The 21822-nt window shown below is 45.1% G+C and overlaps 1 pseudogene; it reads left to right on the top strand.

The window, feature by feature from the left end:
* The first annotated feature begins 5946 nt into the window (after positions 1–5946).
* LOC138666464 (zinc finger protein 850-like) overlaps positions 5947–21822 on the top strand; it is a 132255-nt pseudogene continuing 116379 nt past the window's right edge.

Below are 21822 nucleotides of genomic sequence, written 5' to 3'. Positions count from 1 at the left end.
TGAACTGGATGGACAAATGTCTTTTTTCGGCCTTACTAACTATGTTACTATGTTACTATGTTACTATGTAAGGCTTGGGCTGGATCCGGGGGCCGCCAGAAGGTGAGTATATAACCATTTTTTATTTTAATTCTTTTTTTTTTTTTTTTACACAGGATATGGTGCCCAGTCCCAGGAGGAGAGTCTCCTCTCCTCCACCCTGGGTACCAACCGCACATGATCCACTTACTTTGCGCATGGTGGGCATAGCCCCATGCAGAAAGTAAGCGGACCAATGTATTCCTTTTTGTGTGGAATCAACACGATTCTGCACAAAGAATGAACACGCTGCGTTTTTTTTCCCGAATGCATTTCTGATGCGGAAAAAAACACAGCATGTGCACAAAAATGCAGAATGCATTAAATATGATGGGATGCTTATGTAAGCGTTTGTTAGCATTTTTTTCCACAGAAAACGTCCAAAAAATAAAAAAAAAAAACGCTAAAAATCCTGAACGTGTGCACATAGCCAAAAATTTTCCGGTTTGTGGTAGTCAAAAGGTAATATCAGCTTGTCACCTTTAACTCTACCTCCCAAACCACATTTTTCATACATATCAGGAACAGCTCATGAGACTAAGCATTTACTGCTAATTATTAGGAGATAGAATCCATCTTTCCAGATGACATCCTTTGGTACGACAGCTGGACTCGAGGAAGCTGCATTTATGGCGACTTTTAGGGTAAGTTCACACAGGGCGTTTGTGCTGCGTTTTTTATGCTAATTTTCAGCTCATTTTTACAGTACCAGCAAAGCCTATGAGATTTCACAAATCTCATGCACACACATTGGTTTTTTGTGTGATCAGTATTTTGTGCTTTGCTGCGTTTTTGGACATAGAGCCTGTCACTTCTTTCAGCGTTTTTGCTGCGTTTTTTCAGCATTTTTCACTCATTGACTTGAATGGGTGTTGAAAAAAATGCAGCAAAAGCGCAGGTATCATTATTTGCTGTGTTTTTGCTACTGAAAATTCAAGGACATTAGCATGGACAAAGAGAAAAAAAAACACACCAAGGAAACGCACAAAAAATGCACCTAAACCTGCGTTTTTGACGCAGCTTCTTTCCTGCCAAGAAGATCAGGTTTTGCTGCAGAAAAAAAAACCACAACAAAAACGCCGTGTGTGAACTTACCTACAGTCCAGGGACAAATATATCACAAATACAGTAGGTCTGATGCTTCCTGTAGCAAATCAAGACCCAACATTTTTACAAATTTACTGTTCGGGAGATGAACAGATACAAGCTGAGCGACGTTGTGAAGTTATGCCTGAGACACAAAGATTTTGGTTTGAATTTGCAAAAATTTTTCCAGCAAAACAATCAGTTAGTAAACCTTTATAAAACAGCCTTATAAGTAATGCCAAGTGCGGAATATCAGGGTGTAATAAGGGCAGACAAGACACCGGTTGGTGGCACAAAAGGAGATTTACTTCTCCCGGTGTTAATGAAGTAGCTATTGTAATGCTTGGACGGGACTTTCTAAGCCGAGATATAATTATTCAGTGACGGAGAGAACATGTTCAGCGTATTACAGAAACACATAGATCATATGATGCTCTACAATATCTATAATATAACGCTGGGAGCGTCACTCTGTCCGAAGCCTTTATAGACTGCGCAAGCGCCGGCGCAGTCTGGGCCTCACAGAGTGACGCTCGTGGGAGATCGCGGTATGCGTTCACACTGAATGCACACCGCGATCTCCAACAGAGAAGCAGGGACCGCCAGGAGGGTGAGTATCGCCTATATTCACCTGTCCTCTGTTCCACCGCTGAGCGCCGCCATCTTCCCGGTCCTCGGCCTGTGACCTACAGTTCAGAGGGCGCGATGACGCGCTTAATGCGCGCCGGCGCCACCCTCTGTCTGACCAGTCACAGGCCGAGAAGATGGCGGCGCTCAGCGGTGGAACGGAGGACAGGTGAATATAGTAAGTGCTGGGGGGCCTGAGCTGGCGGCGATACCGGCTCCTGACCCCCACAGCGCGCCGGTGTCCCCGCCTGCTCAGGCCCCCCAGCACTCGGCGCCCAGCGACCATAGGTGAGTATGTTTTTTTGTTTTTTGTTTTTTTTTTATATTGCAGCAGCAGCAGCATACGGGGGCATATAGAATGGAGCATGTTAAGGGGGCCATAAACCATAATGGAGCAGTGTACGGGGCATATAGTATGGAGCATCTTATGGGGCCATAAACCATAATGGAGCAGTGTACGGGGCATATAGTATGGAGCATCTTATGGGGCCATAAACCATAATGGAGCAGAGTACGGGGCATATACTATGGAGCATCTTATGGGGCCATAAACCATAATGGAGCAGTGTCTACGGGGGCATATACCATGGAGCATCTTATGGGGGCCATAAACCTTTATGGAACAGCGTACGGGGCATACACTATGGAGCATCTTATGGGGGCCATAAACCTTTATGGAGCAGTGTACGGGGGCATATACTATGGAGCATCTTATGGGGGCCATCAACCTTTATGGAGCAGTGTACGGGGCATATACTATGGAGCATTTTATGGGGGCCATAAACCTTTATGGAGCAGTGTATGGGGCATATGGATGGGAGCAGCTAATTAAAGAACGGTGGCGCAGGATGGGAGCAGTACATGACAGAATAGGGCAGCACATGACAGAACGGGGGTGCAGGATGGGAGCAGCACATGGCAGAATGGGGGCGCAGGATGGGAGCAGCACATGACAGGACGGGGGCGCAGGATGGGAGCAACACATGACAGGATGGGGGCGCAGGATGGGAGCAGCAAATGACAGGATGGGGACGCAGGATGGGTGCAGCACATGACAGGATGGGGACGCAGGATGGGTGCAGCACATGACAGGATGGGGACGCAGGATGGGTGCAGCACATGACAGGATGGGGACGCAGGATGGGTGCAGCACATGACAGGATGGGGACGCAGGATGGGTGCAGCACATGACAGGATGGGGGCGCAGGATGGGTGCAGCACATGACAGGATGGGGACGCAGGATGGGTGCAGCACATGACAGGATGGGGACGCAGGATGGGTGCAGCACACGACAGGATGGGGACGCAGGATGGTTGCAGCACATGACAGGATGGGGACGCAGGATGGAGCAGCACATGACAGGATGGTGACGCAGGATGGAGCAGAACATACCAGGATGGAGACCATTTACCAATATAAATGCTCGCCACCCGGGCGTAGAACGGGTTCAATAGCTAGTCCTATAATATTGTGGAATGGCCAAGATGGCGATCACTATAATCTAACACCGACTGATCACAACACTGCAAGGCCGACCAATAAAATATCAGCTATGGACTTCTACACCTACCAAATAATGATCAGACAACAATGGAGGCAACTTTCTCATCAATGTATAGTAGATCTGTATGCCAAGGGGCAAAGTGAGCGTCTTCTGTACATACAGCTGAACCAACAAAAACTTACAGGGAGGCCATGCCAAAAGCGTGGTCTGATGGAGGATGGTCCACACTGTGACATGACATTGCAGGAGGCGTCCCTCACTCGCTTTCCACCTCATCTTCTAACCTGCTCCTTATAATAACTACAACCTGTGCACCTTCCAATCCCCGGGCTCTGTGGGACAAATACATAGAATATCCTAGAGAAGATCTTCATAGAGAGCGCAGGAGAGGTAAACCGGACTTAGACATAAATGTCACTGCCGACAGATTCACCACAGTCCTTCTGACTCTAGAAGAAAGGAGCCAATGTATCAGTAGTAACCCTCTAAGGTCAGTCTCACACGTCCAGATAATTCCGGTACCGAAAAAATCGGTACCGGAATTATCTGTGTCCGTGTGCCAGTGCGTTTCTGTGGCACATCAGTGTGGCACACGTGTGCCCTCTGGGTACCACACGCACCGTGCCGGAGACAGCGCTAAAGTTTAGCGCTGTCCCCTGCATCGTGCTGAAGCCCCATTCATATCTTCCCTGCAGCAGCGTTTGCTGTAGAGAAGAAATGAATAATAGTGTGTAAAATTCAGATCCAGGTCATCAGCCCCCTCCCAACCACCCCCATTCCCCCCCCCCCCCCCCCCGCTGTGATTAAAATACTCACCTAGCTTCCGGCTCCCTCTAAGTGTCCTGTCCTGGCCGCACCATGTACTGTATGAGCGGCCACGTGGGCGGTGGAGCCGCAGATTAATGACTGTAATCGGCCGCCCCACGTGACCGCTCATACAGTAGAAGGTGCAGCCAGGACAGGACGCTGCGAGGGAGACGGAAGCTAGGTGAGTATTTTAATCACAGCGGGGGGGGGGGGGGGGCGCATAGGGGGTAGAAGGGGGGTGATGACCTGGATCTGGATTTTACACACTATTATTCATATCTTCTCTACAGCAAACTGCTGCAGGGAAGATATGAATGGCGGATTCAGCACCAGTGGGGGGGACAGCGCTTATTGTAGCGCTGTCTCCTGCACGGCACACGGACAGCACACGGACAGCGTCCATGTGCGGTACGTGTTTTACACGGACCCATTGACTTTAATGGGTCCGTGTAATCCGTGCGCTCCCACGAACACTGACATGTCTCCGTGTTTGGCACACGGAGACACGGTCCGCAAAAAATCAATGACATCTGCACAGATGCATTGATTTTAATGTGTCTACGTGTGTTAGTGGCTCCGGTACGTGAGGAAACTGTCACTGCACGTACCGGAGCCACTGACGTGTGAAACCGCCCTAATAGCATCAGGTTACCGGCACCAGCTCCACCAGCCTTTGTGTTATGGGCAGAGATATTCTGGGAGAGAAAAGCCAGGATTTGGGAAAGATGAGAGGATTTGTCCCAGTAAATAAGCCTCTTCTGGTTGATGACCACAGATCGGGGGATTTGGCAATTATGGCTCAGATTCCAGGTGGGAATAGGAGACTGTTTTCCTTGATGCCCCAGGAGGTTCCAGTAAAACATTCTTATTAATTTGCTGCTCTCAGAAATTCCCTCCATCAATAACATTGCTCCGGCCGCTGCATTGTCTGGGGTTGTGGCCGCTCTCTTAGATGGAGGCGCACGGCTCAGCACTAGGATTACCCCTGAATCCAGCGCTCTTGGAATCTCCCGTCTGTAATATCACTAAGGTCTATGAAAGATCTGGGGGGATCCAATCACTTAAGGGCGGGAATTGTAAGGGTACGCGTCCACGCTCAGGATGGCCGGCGGTTTGGATCGGGCGGCAAACTCGCTCTGCCCAAAGCTGCGCCCCCTTCTGGGGACGCAATGATGCCGGATGTGTTCATTGCACACATCCGGTATCATCGCACCCCACACATGGGCCCTGTGTTATACCTCGCGGCGGCGCAGCATCGCCGCAAGATAAACGAACATGCTGTGATCTAAAAAGACGCGCCGCATGTCCGGAATCGCAGGGCCGCCGGATGCGTGTTACCACGCATAGTGGAGACGGGATTTCATTAAATCCCCTCTACTCTGCTGTAACATCTGGACGCTGCGTGTTTGATGCTGCGGCTCTTTGGAGCGTCAAACACGCAGCGTTTCCTGAACGTGGAAACATACCCTAAGGGTATGTGTCCACGTTCAGGATTGCCTCAGGATTTGGTCAGGATTTTTCATCAGTATTTGTAAGCCAAAACCAGGAGTGGGTGATAAATACAGAAGTGGTGCAGATGTTTCTATTATACTTTTCCTCTATTTGTTCCACTCCTGGTTTTGGCTACAAATACTGATGTAAAATACTGACCAAATCCTGAGGCAATCCTGAACGTGGAAACATCCCCTAATACTTTTTGCAACGTTACCTGTTCTTAAAGGAGCAGCACCAGCAGAGCTGAATACTTGTCAGCACAGCAGAGTCCTGCATACACTGAGGCCCCTGATCATGTGACCCCTGACTCCTCCCCTCCTGTTAGCTCATCACAGGTCCTGTGCACACAGAAAAGCCATGTATGTGGAGTGCGGCTCTGCAGGTGGAGGTATGTGCAGATTCCCCATTACTGGGCGCAGGGGACATTAACCCCTTCAGCACTGAGGCTCTTTTGGGGTCTCTGTGTGGTGTGAACAGTGATGTAACACAGGGGCGCAGCTAGGGTTTTGGTTCAGGAAGGGTGAAGCTTCTGAGTGGGCCCTAACCCGGTAACCTTCATTACAACTCGGTGACGTACCCTAAGGCTAAGTGCACACGTTGCAGAATTGGCATGCATATTCCCGCAGAATGCTAGCATTTTCCAAGCGATCTGTAGCATCGCTTGGAAAACTGATTGACAGGTTGGTCACACTTATCAAACAGTGTTTGACAAGTGTGACCAACTTTTTACTATTGATGCACCCTATGCCGCATCAATAGTAAAAGAACGTAAAAAATAAATAAAAAATGGTTATACTCACCTACCGCAAACAGCCGATCTCATCAGCGGCTTCCGTTCCTATAGATGGTGTGTGTGCAGGACCTTCGATGTCATGTGACTGCGACGTCATCGCAGGTCCTTCACACACACCATCTATAGGAACGGAAGCGGCCGCATGCAGCGCTGAGGGGCAGGAAGACTCCGGGGCCATCAGAGGGTGAGTATATCACGATTTTTTTTATTTTAATTCTTTTTTTTTTACCAATTATATGGTGCCCAGTCTGTGGAAGAAAGTCTCCTCTCCTCCACCCTGGGTACCAACCGCACATGATCTGCTTACTTCCTGCATGGTGGACATAGCCACATGTGGGAAATAAGCAGATCAATGCATTCCTAGGTGCGCGGAATCCCCGCGATTCCGCAAATATAATGAACATGCTGCATATTTTACCGCAAATCTTTTCCGCTGCGGAAAAATACTCAGTATGTGCACAACATTTGCGGAATGCATTCTAATTAATAGGATGCTTAATGTTAGCGTTTTTTTCGCGGTTTTATACAATTTTTATAACGAAAAAACGCGAAAAATCTGTTGCATGTGCACATAGCCTAATACTGGAGGAGAACCTCAGCAGATGACCACGCTGATACTTAAAATAATCTCTATATACAGACCAACATGGATATTACCGCCATATGGTCAGTGGTAGATACCAGTCCTACAGAACATAGATTACAGCACAGTTACAGATAATGACTTACCGCTGACATTCTTTCTGATTAAATCATTCACATTTCTTGTCTTTTCCATCTGGCCCAAACCGACATGACTTCTTCCAGACAGGACTCGGCTGCAGAGAATACAACAAAGACCCATTTCACTTCTCATATTTTCAGCCCCATCACCATCTATTCCCATCCTGCACAAACTCCTCATCCTGCTGATACCCCAATACTGAGCCGCTGCTGCCGTATGTGTCCCTATTACTGCACCTGATACCCCAATACTGAGCCTCTTCTGCCGTATGTCCCTATTACTGCCCCTGATACCCCAATACTGAGCCGCTGCTGCCGTATGTGTCCCTATTACTGCACCTGATACCCCAATACTGAGCCACTGCTGTCGTATGTGTCCCTATTACTGCACCTGATACCCCAATACTGAGCCACTGCTGCCGTATGTGACCCTATTACTGCCCCTGATACCCCAATATTGAGCCGCTGCTGCCGTATGTGTCCCTATTACTGCACCTGATATCCCAATACTGAGCCTCTTCTGCCGTATGTCCCTATTACTGCACCTGATACCCCAATACTGAGCCGCTGCTGCCGTATGTGTCCCTATTACTGCACCTGATACCCCAATACTGAGCCGCTGCTGCCGTATGTGTCCCTATTACTGCCCCTGATACCCCAATACTGAGCCGCTGCTGCCGTATGTGTCCCTATTACTGCACCTGATACCCCAATACTGAGCCGTTGCTGCCGTATGTGAGCCTATTACTGCCCCTGATACCCCAATACTGAGCCGCTTCTGCCGTATGTGTCCCTATTACTGCACCTGCTGTGTGGTTCTCTGTGCCCTCTAAATTCTAAAGCACCCCTCTAGAATATAGTAATGCCAGGTGCAAGTGCCCTAGAAAACAGTGCCCATATTTTGCCCCCTAGAAAGTAATAATCCCCCGTGTGCCCCTTTGACAGTCACAGTAACCTGAGTTCCCCTATAACAATAAGTGTCCACTTTACAGTTTATAATGTTCCTAGTCTTCCCCCTGTAGAGCTCCCCTATACACAGCATGATGCTCTTTTACACAGTGTAATGCCGCCTCACTGTATATACTGCCCCCTTAGTATCCCCCAAACAGTTTGATAGCTCCAACAGTGTAATCTCCACACTGTATGATGGCAATCTAGATAGCCTCCATATAGCATAATGCACCAGACAATCCTCAATATAGTATAATGTACTCCCCATAGGCCTCCATATAGTATAATGCACTCCCCATAGGCAGACTCTATTGTATAATGCAGCTCCCCATTAGGAAGACTCTATATAGTATAACACACTTTCCACAGGCAGATTCTATATAGTATAATATACTCCCCATAGGCAGACTCTATAGTATAATGCAGTCCTTAAAGGGAACCTGTCACCAGTTTTGGCCTATATAAGTTACGGCCATCACCTTTCAGGGCTGATATACAGCATTCTATAATGCTGTATATCTGACCCCAAGCCGACCTGTAAGAGAAGAAAAAGACCTTTTATTATAATCACCTGTATGGCAGTCCAGTCCAAGGGATGTCGCAGGTCAAAGAGCCGCGGCATCTGCACACTGCAGTACTTTGCTCTGCCCTGAACAGGGCACATAAGTATGCCTGCGCAGGAGCGTGATGTCGGGGAGCCTGTGTGCATGATGCAATGACGCATCATCCACATGAAGCAAGCAGGAGGACGGTGATCATAAGAAGATGGGAGGCGCTGGACCAAGAGGAGCGACACCCCTCGGACCAGACTGCCCCGCAGGTGAGTATAATAAAAGTTATTTTTCTTCACTTACAGGACGGGTTGGGGGCAGATATACAGCATTATAGAATGCTGTAGATAAGCCCAGAAAGGTGATGGCCGTATCTCATTGGCCGAACCTGGTGACAGATTCCCTTTAATATAATGCACCCCCATAGGCCACCTCTATAGTATATTGCAGCCCCAAATATAATGCACCCCCATAGGCAGCCTCTATAGCATATTGCAGCCCTTAATATAATGCACCTCAATAGGCAGCCTTTACAGCATAATGCACCCCTAAAATAATGCACCTCCATAGGCAGCCTAGTCTATAGCATAATGCAGCCCCTAATGCACCCCCATAGGCAGCCTCTATAGCATAATTCAGCCCCTAATATACAGCACCCCCATAGGCAGTCTCTATAGCATAATACAGCTTTTACTATAAAGCACCCCCATAGGCAGCCTCTGTAGTATAATGCAGCCCCCATAGGCAGCCTCTATAGTATAATTCAACCCCTAATATAATGCAACCCCATAGGCAGCCTCTATAGCATAATTCAGCCCCCAATATAATGCACCCCCATAGGCAGCCCTTAATATAATGCACTCCCATAGGCAGCCTCTTTAACATAATGCAACCTTTAATATAATGCACCCCAAGTCAGCCTCTAGCATAATGCAAACATTAATATAATGCACCCCCATAGGCAGCCTCTATAGTATAATTAAGCCCCTAATATAATGCACCCCCATAGGCAGCCGCTAGCATAATTCAGCCCCTAATATAATGCACCCCTATAGGTAGACTCTATGGCATAATGCAGCCCCTAATATAATGCACCCCCATAGGCAGCCTTTATAGCATAATTCAGCCTCTAATATAATGCACCCCCATAGGCAGCCTCTATAGTATAATGCAGCCCTTAATATAATATAAAGAATGTAAGTCCGCAAGGACAGGGTCCTCTCCCCTCTGTACCAGTCTGTCACTGTAAACTTGTTTACTGTAAACGATATTTATAACCCTGTATGTAACCCCTTTCTCATGTACAGCACCATGGAATTAATGGTACTATATAAATAAATAATAATAATATACGCAGCCTCTATAGTATAATGCAGCCCTTAATATAATGCATCCCCATAGGCAGCCTGTTATAGTATAATGCAACCTTTAAAATAATGCATCCTGTGACACAGTGACCCCTGTTACAGCTAATGGGCGCTCTGTGTGCGCTTCAGGAAGCGTTTGGAGGCACAACTTTGATGGTGAATTAGGAACTGGCATTATTGTTGTAGGTCCTGAAAGAGGTCAGGTCTGTGTTGGAAGCTCTGGCGAGTGGAGACTTCCTGGAGAGGACGTGGAGAGACTGTGGACCTGGATGGTCGGTGTTGGAAGCTCCTGTGAGTGGAGACTTCCTGGAATCACCTGGTGAGACCATGTACCTGCAGAGCCTGGGATGGCTTCTATGTTTGCGAAGCCAGGACTGACAAGGAGTTAGCTTCTGGAGCAGAGCTCCTGAGAGGTAACCCCAGGTATGGGGAAAGAACTATGTGCACTGACAAAGGTCAGTTACGGAACTGCGCAGTCAATGAATGCTTTGTAAAGCCATAAGTGATGAAGTAATGGACTATATGTAAGCCGGTGATATGCAACCTGGCTTACGGAGCGGTTTATGACGTTTCAATAAACAGTATGGACTGTTTTGTGTGAAAGAACTGTGCCTGACTACGTTAATCCGCTGACAAGCGAGTGTTCCCCAACACAAACAGTAGGCGCAACACCACAACCCCCATAGGCAGCCTCTATAGTATAATGCAGCCCTTAATATAATGCAACCCCATAGGCAGCCTCTATAGTACAATGCAGCCCTTAATATAATGCAACCCCATAGGCAGCCTCTATAGTATAATGCAGCACTTAATATAATGCACCCCCATTGGAATCCTTTATAGCATAATTCAGCCCCATTACAAAAAATTAAACCAATACTCCCCTTTCTTCCTGGTTCCTCCGCTGCTCTGAGCGCACGCACATCTCCAGACAGCGGGCGCCAGGTAGTGATGTCACCATGACCCCCTGTCAGTGTCGGCGTTAGTGATATCAGACGCTGAGAGGGGATAATGGGAGAGGGAGCATAACACTTTTTCTCTCATCAATGTGGTTAGCTCTATCGGAATCTAGCCAATACAGTTGAACTTGCGATGATGGGCGGGGGGCACACTTCTGGCACCAGGCCCCCCACCTGCTTAAGGGCCCCATAGCAGCCGGGCGGCAGAGCTGGGAGATCGAGTGTCCCTGCACTGCCGCAGAAAGTAACTGTATGGGCACGCTGTGCACGCCAATACAGTTACAGTAGCGTAGCTTCGGGTCGGACCCCTCTGAGCACAGGGCCCTGGGCGACCACCCCTTCTGCCCCCCCGGTGGCCACACTACTGCATAACAGCTGAGGACAGAATGCGGCTTAGCTGGCTTCCAAGCCCACATTAGATACATTCAAACAACTGCAGGATGAGAGGACAGAAGCCCAAAGAAGTTCTCACAAAATGCGATTATTTCTCTGCTAATTCCAGCACAATAATGTAGATACTAGTGATGAGTGAGCCGCTCTCCACTACACGATCCGGCATCGGGAGCTCGGACAAGCTTGTTACTGGAGTAAGTATCACAGGTGATGGAGAGCCATGCTCCAGTTCCCAGCCAATAAACACGCCGGGATTGCCTGCCATACACGGTAATACCGTAGCCATGTTGGCTACTGGCGTTACTGTGACTGTCCGGCTGCATCACGACATCTATGCAATGTGCACAGCCAATTTTTTGTACCATACTTTGGCTTTTCTCATGGCACTGTAGGGTTTGGGGACCTGATCTGAGAGTTCTGAACCACCCATGTACCGACTGTAAACCAAGTTACAATCTGGCTTTGGGACTTGTATTGTGGTACCACGAACAGTGACAAGGGACCTGTTGTCACAGCGTATAGTGGTGAAGAAAAGGACATCCCTTTTGTCCTTATAATTGACCACCAGCATGTTGTCGATGCACTGGGCTCGGCTTTTGCCTTTTCTCTGCGTTTGCCCAATTAGTGGCTTAGGCAAAAGGGGGATGCTGGTGTGAAAGTTATCAATGTAGAGATGATAACCGTTATCCAGCAGAGGGTGCATCAATTCCCACACAATTTTCCTACTCACTCCCAGGACAGGGTGGCATTCAGGGTGGTAATCTGGGTGTCTTTTCCCTTGTAGACCCTAAATCTGTGTTTACCGTATGGTACTCTCGTACAGTTTAATTCCATACCTGGCCCTCTTACTCGGCAGGTATTGTTGAAATTTTAGCCTCCCTTTGAAATGAACCCAGAGATTCATCTATAGAGATGTCCCTTTGGAGGTTGTACGCCTCAGCAAATTTTCTGCTGAAGTGTTCAACCACTGGCCAAATTTTATATAGACGATTAAAGTTCAGATCATCTCAGGGAATACACTGCACATTTTCACTATAATGCAATCATTTTTGGATCTCTTCAAATCGTGTACTTGTTATGGCCATACAGAATATTGGTACAGTAGAGTATATCAGTACTCCAGTATCGCCGAAGCTCTGGTTTTTGGATTATTCCCATATGCTAGAAAACAGCAAAAGGTTGAAACCAACCACAATTTTTATAAAAGCCAAGGGTACCCAAAAATATGAATGTAAATAGAACAATAAAGGGATCTAAAACATAACATTTAATATACTAGTTAAAAATGACAAAACCCAATACACACAGACAAACATGTATAATACCAACAGTTGGTCAAACAGTTATCCAAGGAAATCACAGAGAAATGGTACTTAAAGCAGAAAAATACTCAAATTTACAACTGCTTCTCCTGCTAGCATGTCCTTACCCAAAGCTCCAAAAAAACGGCTGAAGGAGGGTATATAATAATGCTGCTATTTGTACCTGTGTGCTTTTGCTCAGAAATGTGACATCAATACAGTATCATCAATTCTCACTGCATCTGCAAAAGTCACTAACACAAAAAATGCACCATAAAGTATGGAACAATCTCACCCGTTCCTGAAGAAGCCAGGGAGGTGGTCCTGAATAAGAAATGGTCTATGGAGTGTTATACCGAATTTCTGAATCTCCTAAATGACTGAGTGGTGGAGTGCATCCTTTGTATGGCTTCTTCAGGAACGGGTGAGATTGTTCCATACTTTATGGTGCATTTTTTGTGTTAGTGACTTTTGCAGATGCAGTGAGAATTGATGATACTGTTTTGATGTCATATTTCTGAGCAAAAGAACACAGGTACAAATAGCAGCATTATTATATACCCTCCTTCAGCCGTTTTTTTGGAGCTTTGGGTAATGACATGCTAGCAGGAGAAGCAGTTGTAAATTTGAGTTTTTTTCTGCTTTAAGTACCGTTTCTCTGTGATTTCCTTGGATAACTGTTTGACCAACTGTTGGTATTATACATGTTTGTCTGTGTGTATTGGGTTATGTCATTTTTAACTAGTATATTAAATGTTATGTTTTAGGTCCCTTTATTGTGCTATTTATTCCCATATGCAGCACAATTCCTCAAAATGTCATCATCTCTGCTGCATTTACTTGGGTCCATCTGGCAAATGATGACGTGGGATTTTGGGTGAAAAATAGATGGGCATACAAGTTTGTCTGGGCCAACATAAGATTTATTATTTCCTCACTGAAAAAGAATTTAAAGAATTCAATTTCAGTGAGGCCAGTGGTGTCAAACTGGATTCCATAACTGCTGATGAAATCCGGGATGACGGGCTGATAATTTTCGGGAGATGCAATCTATATAGGATCGATTGTTGGAGGGGTTGCCTAGGTCCTAGGGTGCCTTGTTGGGGTTCATTCCTAACTAGATGAGGAGGACAAAAGGAATGTGGGATCTTCCTCATTGGCTGAATCTGTCTTGGAGGCAAGGAAAAGATATGCCTCCTCTGGTGAATACCGTCTTGACGAATGGGTCATATTTATTTTATCTTTAAAAGCCCTGGGGATGTCTGTGCAAGTGGTGCTTTACACGTGTAATGTGTGGAGCTTGTGTATAGGATACTATTTATTAAAAAACAGCAGGTTAAAGGCCCCTTCACATTAAGCGACGCTGCAGCGATACCGACAACGATCCGGATCGCTGCAGCGTCGCTGTTTGGTCGCTGGAGAGCTGTCACATAGACCGCTCTCCAGCGACCAACGATGCCGGTAACCAGGGTAAACATCGGGTAACTAAGCGCAGGGCCGCGCTTAGTAACCCGATGTTTACCCTGGTTACCATCCTAAAAGTAAAAAAAAACAAACAGTACATACTTACCTACAGCCGTCTGTCCTCCAGCGCTGTGCTCTGCACTCCTCCTGTACTGTCTGTGAGCGTCGGTCAGCCGGAAAGCAGAGCGGTGACGTCACCGCTCTGCTTTTCGGCAACTGTGCTCACACAGACAGTACAGGAGGAGTGCAGAGCACAGCGCTGGAGGACAGACGGCTGTAGGTAAGTATGTACTGTTTGTTTTTTTTTACTTTTAGGATGGTAACAGGGTAAACATCGGGTTACTAAGCGCGGCCCTGCGCTTAGTTACCCGATGTTTACCCTGGTTACCAGTGAAGACATCGCTGGATCGGTGTCACACACGCCGATCCAGCGATGTCAGCAGGAGTCCAGCGACGAAATAAAGTTCTGGACTTTATTCAGCGACCAACGATCTCCCAGCAGGGGCCTGATCGTTGGTCGCTGTCACACATAGCGATTTTATTAACGATATCGTTGCTACGTCACAAAAAGCAACGATATCGTTAACAATATCGTTATGTGTGAAGGTACCTTAAGACCCCAATATCCACAGGTGTCCCTTCTAATTGGGGGAAATTATCACCTCTAATAATCCTTGGACAGTTCTGACAAACACAGTAAAGTGCCCCTTTATGGAGGTGACAGAAAGTCTGTTTAGTCACTTTAGCTTCATAGTATCAGCTCTAATCCAATGGTGAGAGAGCGATTTACCCTGAAGAGTCACAGATTGTGGGGTTGTTATAAAATGTTATATTTAGGGGGGTTTGTGTTGTCTCCTTATAAGAATCACAATGGTTTTGTTTCTTTTCAACTGATAGATACAAACGACCCAACTATGAAAGACGGGAACCAAGGAAACATGTATTACTCTCATTGTATGGTGCCCCTTTTTTGGCCCCCACACACAGTATAATGTTCCCACAGTACCACCATCCTCAATATTATTTTTGTATTCAAGATAAAGGAATGGAGAAAGTCAGCACTCACACCTTTTAGAAGATGCTTCAGTTCTTCTACTGGTCCATGTTCATAGTCCAGTGGAACATGGACCAGTAGAAGCGCAAATTAAGTATGAAACGTTCATTGTCTGTCGGGTCTTTTTTTTTTAAATCACTGAACCTGCCGCCATGCTGCTAGCGCTGTTGCACTTTTTGTCATTGTCCTGAATCAAATGAAAATTAAAAAGGACTGAAGTATCTTCTAAAATGGGTGAGTGCTGATTTTCTTCATTCCGTTGTCTTGATTATAAATAGCCTTACGGATATGCACCACCCTGAAGATTTAATATACTGGAGGTTGTAACATTGGTCCAATGGGTCCATATGCTGGGTAAAAACTTTCTATTTGGTGCCTCAACACTTCACTATAGTTATTTTTGGAATATTTTCACACCCTTTTTTTGGAGTTTTTCATGTAATATATGGAAGCCTACATGGAGACTTTGGCATCAAATAACTCCTGTCTTGGTGTTTTTATAAAAAAAGCTTTTACAAAAGCCTCAAACTTCTATATGTGAATCAGACATGAGATCTAATGTGATAGAAAATTACAGCACAGAGAAGATGGGAAACCTTCATATAGACGGCCGGTGGTGATGGAGTCAGTGACCGACTCTGGCCAAATATGTTTCTAGAGCCGTAGTAGAGGAGATGTCGTCCTCATCATGAAGTAGTTATTTCTCCTGTCACGTGTAATGAATATCTCCTGCAGTACTGCTAATGCCGATTCCTGTGTCGGTAAATGAGATGAGAATTAGCGTTATGGAAGATGAGTCTATGAGAAATGTATTCAGCTGCCGACTCCGAGGAAGAAACTGCTTCTTGTCTGTGGCCTAAATATATAGGTTTTATTAGTAGATGTAAAGTAGGAAACTAAATACTGTAAAATAACAAATCTCCTCATATGTTTCCCTTATTATCTCCAGTAATTGTATTATTACACAGGATTTTTATGATGTTACATCGGCTCATCTTCTTATTCAGATCTCTACAATATCGGATCCTCTCAGTGAAGATCTTCTATGTAAGAGAATTTTCCTGATTTACCCATCAAAGATGGATATGGACAGACGCAAGATGACGGAGAGGATATTACACCTCACCCTAGAGATCCTCTTCCGGCTTACTGGAGAGGTGAGAGATTCTGGTGACGTCACATTACATCATTCTTATCTATGGGAATAACAGATGGACAGAACAGGAGAGGTGAGGACTCTGGAATTGTCTGTAATGAGATTTATTAATGTGTCTCTCCATAACCAGAATTACACATTAGTGAAGACCTCTAGTGAACGCTGTCAGGACCCTGTGTTTGAGGGATGCAGAAAACCCCTGAACCCAATCACGGGACCTCTACCTCACCCGCTGATACATGAGGACATCAATGACGAGAAGATCCTAGACCTCACCTACAAGATAATTGAGCTGCTGACTGGAGAGGTGACACTGCTGGATATGTTGGGACATTATACAGTAACGCTATGAAGGGATTGGGGGATGACAGTATCACTATATGTGTCAGGTTCCTATAAGGTGTCAGGATGTCGCCGTCTATTTCTCCATGGAGGAGTGGGAGTATTTAAAAGGACACAGAGATCTGTACAAGAACGTCATAATGGAAGTTCCCCAGCCCCTCACATCACCAGGTAATAGACAGGACTAAATACACACGGCCTATAATTATCTGTATGTAAAGAATTAATTCAGTCAGTGTATGTGTTTCCTCCAGATCTATCCAGTAAGAGGACAACACCAGAGAGATGTCCCCATCCTTGTCTTCCACAGGACTGTAAACAAGAAGATCCCAATGTTCCTCAGGATCATCAGGTAGATGGAGAGAAGGTGTCATGACTGAGATCTCCCCTATGATGTGTAGACGGCTGTGGAGGTCTTGTGCTCAGTCTTGTATTATCCACCCGTATTATATGTTTTATACTTTTGTAATGAGAACGGTGGAGGTGGCAGGATTAGAGCTGACCATAGATGAGACTTCTCCATCTGTCTGTGACTTTTACTATATTTGTTTCAGGACAAAGATCTGACACATATTAATACTGCAGAGACATATGTGAGGGGTGATAAGCGGTGTAAAGAGGAGATTCCCACATATGACTACTCAGGTGAGTGTTAACCACTAAATACAGAGAAGTCACAGATTCTTCTGAGACATCAGCTGTGGCTGCTTTATCGGTGGTGTAGTCCGTCCGTATTACCATGATCACCATTTTGCCTTTAGACCACAGCCCTTTTCTATATAACTTACAGCCTGGAGGATCCACCAACCCCTAGGATTAGAAGACGCTGACTGTTATGACCTGGTGGTTAGGAGCACCAGGAATGACCTGATAGTTAAACCTCAAACAGGACAAGCTCTGGGATGTGGGAGCTCTGCTGACCGCAATCCCTAATCCTATCACACACACTAGAAATAGCCGTGGAGCGCTCCTGACGCTCCCTAGGCGCCTCGTCACAGCCTAAGAACTAGCTAGCCCTAGAGAAAGAAAGTAAAGCCTACCTTGCCTCAGAGAAATTCCCCAAAGGAAAAGGCAGCCCCCCACATATATTAACTGTCAGTTAAGATGAAAGTCACAAACACAGAAATGAAACAGGTTTTAGCACAGGGAGGCCAGACTAACTAAATAGACAGAGGATAGGAAAGGTATCTTTGCGGTCAGCACAAAAACTACAAAAGACCACGCAGAGTGTGCAAAAAGACCCCCGCACCGACTCACGGTGCGGAGGCGCCACCCTGCATCCCAGAGCTTCCAGCTAGCAAGACAAAATAATGAAAGCAAGCTGGACTAGAAAACCATGAACAGAAAATAACAAACGGAGACTTAGCTTCTTGCAGGAAGAGACAGGTCTCAGAAAGATCCAAGAGCGAACTGAAGCAATGTAGAAACATTGACAGTGGAGTTAAATAGAGCAGCAAACCAAAGGATAAACCCCGTCACCTGTGTAAGGAACCTCAGAAGCAGCAGCTCCACTCACAGCCACCAGAGGGAGCCCACGGGCAGAACTCACCGAAGTACCATTCACGACCACAGGAGGGAGCTCGACAACAGAATTCACAACAGCTGACCGTTTCTTGCCAAGATCTGTAATATACAAAGTCAAACCGCGTACGTAGAATGTGTTGATGAGAACAGAAATAGGAGGATAATGATGCTGTTGGCTTCCTAGAACCCTGAGATCTTATTGGATGAATCTACCCTCTCTCCCTTCTGTGCTGCTGAATGTGCTCATATGGTCCCTACAAAACCAGGTCCAGTCTTTCTGATCAAACTTCATTTTTATGATCGACAACATTAAATGTGCAGTGAGGCCGGGACCCGTAGAAGCGCTGTTGAGCGTGAAACGGCCGTCGTAAGCACTGGCTCACACACTCCTTCATCTGTTCTCCTGGCCATGATGCTTTAAATGTTGAAATAAAGCAAGATTTTTAAGGATCGGTGAGTGCTATCCATCCTTACTATTTTTTTGCATACTCATTGTTGATAATGCCTATAATATTGTGGCTATTGTGAGGCTTAGAAAAAAAAATTAACATCCAGCAAAATGACACCGGTGGCGCCTGTCCAGTTGCATCTGCGCCGCCACCGCCGGTGACATTTTGCTGGCTGTTATTTTTTTTTTTTAAGCCTCAGAATAGCCACAATATTTTAGGCATTATCAACAATAATATCAACACTATTATATGCATTATGTAAAAATGGGGGGCAGGTCACTGAAGGATCAGTGACCTGCCATTAGCCAATACAGATGAATATGTAATCAGGGCACCATATAAAGCCCCGCCCACAGGCCGCCCACAGCCCCACCCCAAAGCACGAGAATCTCATTAACTGAAAACTACGAATACATATTAAGCACAAGACGAATTTAATCTACCAAGGTATCATTGTAATCAGTATAATGGCGCCGACCTGACAGTGTCTGTATGTTACTGTGCACAATCCTGCTGACAGGTTCCTTTTTAGACATCTCAGCTCTGCACTATTATACACAGTTCTGTTTTAAATGTGTAATATTTCTTCTTGAAACTCATCTGACCGAAAATATTGACCCTTATAGTAGTTTAGATTGTGAATAGTGATGAGCGAGTATGCTCGTTACTCGAGCACGCTCGGGTGGTCTCCAAGTATTTGGGAGTGCTCGGAGATTTAATTTATGTCGACGCAACTGCATGATTTGCGGCTGCTAGACATCTTGAATCCCCAATACTCGGACACCACCCGAGCATGCTTGGAGAAACTCAAGTAATGAGCATACTCGCTCATCACTAATTGTGAACTCACCGAGCCCCATACTCTAATTACCCTAGAGAGGTTTCACCACTAGTTACTCATTTATTACTGATGATGACAGTTGAATTTGATCATTTCAGTAGATGTGTTATTGTCTTTAGTCACAGTTTTCAACTACAGTAGTGTCCAAAATACTGATTTAACCTCTTCCCGTAGCCAGTTTTGTGTTCCTAATCAGGCTCCATTTTTAAAATCTGACGTGTGTCACTTTATGTGGTGATAACTTTGGAATTATTCACAAAGGATAATGGAAAATAAATGGATCTTACAAATTATATTCCAAATTCGCACAATACCCTATATGCGGTTGTACATTACTGTCTGGGCACATGACAGTGTTCAGAACGGAAGGAGCGCCATTTAGCTATTTGAATGCAGATCTAACTGGAATAGTTTGCAGACAGAGTGTATTGAGAGCACTCTTGGTGGTCATCTGGCATCTCAAAGCATGTCCACCATGAACATGCGTGGCACTACCTTCTCTGCTTTCCATATTCCAAGTATTGCCTTGCTCATTGCCCTTTAACACAGTTACATGGATCTGGACTTACACAGAGACCCCAAGGCTTGGACCATGGTATTACCTGCTGTTCTGTGGTGTTAGATGTCAAGAATAGTCAGGCAGCTGAGTCAGAACCAGAAGGACAGAATCTGAAGACACAAGAGTAGACAGTAAACAGTCCATGGTCACATCAGAAAACAAAAACACAAGCCGCAAGCTGAGCACAGATGACGGGACCAGAGGAGAACAGTGCTGTATCTGGCAAATTGCAGCAATATGTTTTGAGCTTTAGTGGGATGTTGGACTTTCCAATTAGCTGAAGTATGGAACAGATTACTCCAGCTGGACAGTGGGAACAAATCCCAGATGAGATTGGACACAGAAATGATAGAAAACCAGAATAGTCAAAGTCCCCATAAAGTGATTCCATTTTATAAATGAATTCATTGAGTGTTATAATCTATAGGAGGAGTGCTTATTTTGACTTCACAGCCACTTTCCGGAAATTAACACGCAGTGGATGTTGGAGAGTGAAAATTACACATTTGCCATTTTATTACCCAACACATAGTGCCCAGATTGTGCTCCAGGAGACACACACACCATAAATTAAGTTGGTTATTCTCACTATAGTATTAGTAAAAAGACACAGAAGTGACACCTTATTAATATATGTGATAATAAAATAATATCTATTCTATATTCTCTTCAATAAAAATAAAATGGTCACCAACAGTGCCACGATTCTAGTGGAAAACCACTAGAAAAACAAAAAAAGCTCTAAACACGAAAGTAGAACCAATGAGAAAGTGACAGGGAATGAAGTATAAAAGTCAATTTTTATTGGATAGCAGTAGTGACAACAATATTAAAAAAAATATTTAAAAAAAATATATAAAACGATATAATCCAAAAAAATATATAGTACATATGTGCACAATTCAAGCTGCACATGACAAGGTAGGCCGAATCATGATAAAATATCAAAGAGTAAAATGGCAATCTGTGGCATAAGCACACAAGGAGTGAAAAACAGGTGTATACTAAATAACCAATGCGGATGATTTTACGTGTTGGATTTGCATGTATAACCTTTGACCAAGGATCAAGAATTTCCATCTGATGATCCTTCTTCATCTGGCATTGAAGAGGTGGACTTCTGTTCCCATTGGATCCAAACGGACTAAATCAAAGCATATACTCATGTGTTATATGCTGTAATATATTATCTATTATATCAGATATAGTAATGTAGCCACATTTTCATATTTGACATTATTGTTTCATCATTTTTTCTTCACTGTTATATACACTTTTTATTTGGTCCTTATATGTATATGTTAATCCATGGCTGTGGTTATTTATTATTTAAAACTTAAGTTGCTGGGTTTTAATATATGCCACACTTAGTTATATTTATGTCTTTATGTTATTAACGCAGCAGCGTCTTATTAATTCCCTCTCATATAACTGATATGCGTTGTGGATGTTCTAGCGCTATAACGTTTTGTTAGTACTTCATAGCACTACCAATGTTGGTGTGCGTTATACACTATATTTCCCTTACTACACAGTGTGTATTTTGTTATATACCACACACAATCATTTCCAACTGTGTAAATATTTACAATACAAAGCTGAAGAGTCTTGGTTTACATCACCGGACGCTCAGATAACAACGCTGTAGCGCTATATTTTGTACACCCCAGCGTCAGATTACAACGCTGTAGCGCTATATTTTGTACACCCCAGCGTCACATACTCATTTTCCTCATACATATAAATGATCACACTATAGTTACTTGCACATCTTCCATCCATATCCGCCCATGTAGCT

This window comes from Ranitomeya imitator, chromosome 2 (assembly GCF_032444005.1).
Source record: "Ranitomeya imitator isolate aRanImi1 chromosome 2, aRanImi1.pri, whole genome shotgun sequence".
NCBI lineage: Eukaryota > Metazoa > Chordata > Amphibia > Anura > Dendrobatidae > Ranitomeya > Ranitomeya imitator.
The sequence above is the reverse complement of the archived record's forward strand: the minus strand, read 5'-3'. Positions and strand labels throughout refer to the sequence as shown.